The sequence below is a fragment of the Octodon degus genome, unplaced genomic scaffold, assembly GCF_000260255.1.
Source record: "Octodon degus isolate 3935 unplaced genomic scaffold, OctDeg1.0 scaffold00041, whole genome shotgun sequence".
Taxonomy (NCBI): domain Eukaryota; kingdom Metazoa; phylum Chordata; class Mammalia; order Rodentia; family Octodontidae; genus Octodon; species Octodon degus.
Window position 1 is genome coordinate 10,886,917 of NW_004524617.1, and position 3,901 is coordinate 10,890,817.

Here is a 3,901-nt window from a genome sequence, read left to right on the forward strand (position 1 = left end):
ATGTGCATCACAACTGTCTTATTTGGGATGAGTTAAGCATACTTTTACAATTCATCTGTATCTTGTTGGTGTGACAGTAAAGTGAATCTTGCTTGTCATTCAGGCCAACAATGCCATCACCAACCTTATAGGGTGGATCACTGTCTTGCAAAGTCCTATTCTACATTTTGTTTGATCTACATTTCTATAATTTCTGATTAATTTGGGTGTCAGGATGTTTGTCCCTCCCTTTCCTTCTATTGTCTATGCTCTTGGTTGATTTCCTTTGAATTGTTCCAATGTTATTGCTTTTCTATTCCTCCATGTTGAATCTTTTAGAAGTTCTCAATTTAGAGATAGAGAAAGTCACATAAATAAGTCAAATGCATCATTGCGATAGAGCAGCATAAGGATTGTTGTTAAATTTTGGGAAGTGAGTTAGGGAAGGAAAGAAGTTGTCTCGAAATATCAGCATCAAATAGTGTAGAAAGATATTAAGACAGTTACTTTGAGACACCTGTACTCTGCAAATCACTTTTAGTGTGACCTTACTATGCAAAATACTTGCTGCACAGTATCCTCCTAAGTAACTGTCCATCATCAGCCTGCATTCTGTGAAGGTAGGGGGAAGTAGACCAAAGCTCAGCAATGGTGGAAACTGGCAGGACAGGGCCAAACCAGGTCCCACAGTCATCTGGGGCTAAGCCTGCCTCTGTGACAGGTTGCAGTTCCACAAAACTTTGTGACAGTAATTTTTTTTAGTTAACTATCCCAGAAATTTATTTGATGTTTGGTTGAATACATTTTATGTAGAAAGACTGTGATCATTACTGTCTGCTTTGTGTGTCTCTGATAAATCTTAGGGAGGCACTAGCTACAAAAGGTACCATCTGAAGACGTAAGAAATGGAAACCACAAGCCCAGTTTTAGGACTATTCTCAGCTGGAAGATCTGTATCTAGTGAAATCAAGCCACTCCCAAAACTCAGTGTGTTCAAGAAAGCCTAACATTTGGGAGAGCATCATGTTCTGTATGCTGGAACACTTAAATGCTTGGAATAAAATATAATTCAGCCTTGAAGTTTTCAATACTGGAGAACTTTTGAGCCTAGAGTCTACATCCAGAAGGACTTCTTCACTTTCCTCAAATTGGATGTTCTCCCATAGTTAATATTCAGCTCTGGCTTCCAACCCTTCCGTGTCATCATTGCCATCTATTTCTGCTTTTTCTCTCTCAAGCCAATCTAGCTGCCTTGCAAGCTCTGTCTTGTCTGTGTCGGTGACCACTTTGGGCTCCTTTGAAAGTGGAACACTCCCCTCATTTCCTCAATTTTTTCTTGGATGACAGCCATGGCTTGGTTGAGTACTGACAGGCCTTCCATTCTCTCCAAGATTTTTGCATCTATGTTCATGAGGGAGATTGGCCTGTAGCTCGCTTTTTTAGTTGTGTCTTTCCCTGGTTTTGGTATCCATATAATATTTGCCTCCAGGAATGATTTTGGGAGGAGTGCTTCCTTTTCAATTTCATTGAAGAGTTTGAGGAGTATAGGTATTATATCTTCTGTAAGTTTCTTGTAGAATTCAGCTGTGAATCCATCAGGACCTGGCCTTTTCTTTGTCGGTAGGTTTTTCATTACATTTCATATTTCATTGGCTATTATTGGGTTATTGAGAGTTCTTACATCTTCTTCATTCAGTTTTGGTAATTTGTACCTTCTAGGAATCTTCCATTTCTTCTGTGTATTCTATTGTGTGACAGTGAAGATTCTCAAAGTAGCTATTGATAGTCTTATGAATTTCCACTGGGTCTGTGGTAATTATACCATTTTCATTCCTTATTGTTTGTATTTGAATTTTTTCTTCCCTCTTTTCGATGAGATTAGCTAGGGGCTTAACAATTTTATTTAATCTTTCAATGAATCAGCTTTTGGATTCATCAATTCTTTGAACTGTTTTCTTCATCTCGATTGAATTAATTTCTGCTTTAATCTTTAAAATTGTATTTATTTTTATTATGTTTTTTTGTGGAATCAGAGATTGAACTCAGGCCCTTTAGCTTTCCAGGGAAGTGCTTATTCTACTGAGCCATCTGGGTTGTGGTAGTCATCACATAGTAGAGAGGAGCTATGAGGTTAATCTTGATGGACATAGTCTCCGTTGAACCATTCAAACCTGCTATCAGGGCTTCTTTCACAGCATCAATGCCTTCATAGCCATAACAAGCCATTTCAATATCTGTTCGAATTTTGACAGCTTTCTGGATCAAGCGCCCATTAATATTGTTAATGAGTACCTCTCATTCATCTTAATTCAAATCTAAACTGTCCAAAATAGATGGCTCTGAGACCGCTCGCTTAAATGCCTCATAAACCCCATAGCCAGGTCTCTTATACTTGTCAATGAAGACCCATGCAGTTCTCTGGAACAGGCTTTCCAGCTGCTCACCCTTGGTGTATTCTAGCAACTCAGCAACATGATATAGAATGCTATAAACAGTTTTGAATTTTGTGAATTTGTCATCACATTTGATTGCTTCATCTGGAGAAACTTTTTTTGACAAATCATTGTATTCTTTTTCTTTGTCCACTCTAATGATTATCACACATTCATTCCTACCAATTACAGTGAGTTTGATTATAGAACAGATGCATCTTCTGGATAATTCACTAAGAAGAATCATGCCTTCAGTGTTGTTCCAGCAACTGACATAAGCTCCCATTTCATCAATGGACCTTACATTCACTATCAGTACATCTTCCACCTCAGGAAATTTGAGTTGATAAAATCTACAACTCAGACCTGGCATTCTGAGGTATGTGAGTGAGTCTCACACTAGAGTCCCAAGGCACAATCTTAAAGTGGAGAGATCAGAATTCTTTCACCCAGACCAGCCACTGAGCTTTCTCAGAATGCAACAGTAATTTTTAATCAGCTTAAGGATCATATAGTAGAAGCTACTAGAGTCCTCTCCATCTTTTTTATTTCCCTCTATGCATGATCATACTTCTAACAAAGATTATGAATTTCAGCCCCAGGTCTCTGATACTTCTGTTCCACTCCTCAAGCAGTAAAAGATAGTGAAGCATTGCTCTATCAAAATGTTGTAAGAAATATGTGAATTCCAAAGACAGTCCAGAAAAAGGTGCACTGATGATTTTAAAAACTTAAATTCTAGCAATCTCTTCTACTACAAAAGTATATGAATACATCTCTTGGGATCTTGATCAACATATTTTTATGGGCAGAAACAAATCTCATTTATAGATATACACTCATGTAAAGATCTACTGTATGACTTAGATTTATACTCTGTGTTATATTCAACATTAGATCACTTTGTACAGACATTTTCTAAACATATATTTGAATTTTCTAGTTTCTCCTGGGATATATATATATATATATATATCCCAGTATATATTCAATGTTATGGTGTAAAAGTCTACTAAAACTCTCCTTTATTCAGAGGTGAGGACTTTGGAAGCTGAGGGGAACATGGGGGTGCTATATTTATCAGTGCAGGCCTTGTTGGAGGTAGATCACTAGGGGCCTGACCCAGAAGATATATTCTTGATCTTAGCTATTCCCTTCATTGTGTGCTTCTGGGCTAATGCGAGTTAAACAGTGTTCCTCCACTGTGGCCTTCCACCATACTATTTCTGGTTTGGAACAATTTACTGTGGTTTTCACCCTCTAAAACTCTAAGCTGAAAGAAACTTCTCTTGCCCTAAGTTTCAGGTTTCAGGTAGTTTTTTCCCAGTGATGGGAAATTTGACTAATACAATTCATTCACTTAAGCCATGCAGACAATCACTGAGGAAAGATGAAGTTCCTGACTTCCATACACTACTCTTTGTATTGACACAGGGCTCATGAAAGTTGCATAATCAAAAAGTTTCATAGAAGAAATATTTTGTCTTGTT

General features: G+C 37.6%; 1 pseudogene; it reads right to left on the reverse strand.

Moving 5' to 3' along the window:
• Positions 1-1,145: 1,145 nt before the first annotated feature.
• On the reverse strand, positions 1,146-2,784 carry LOC101567196 (annotated as a pseudogene).
• Between the last annotated feature and the right edge of the window lie 1,117 nt (positions 2,785-3,901).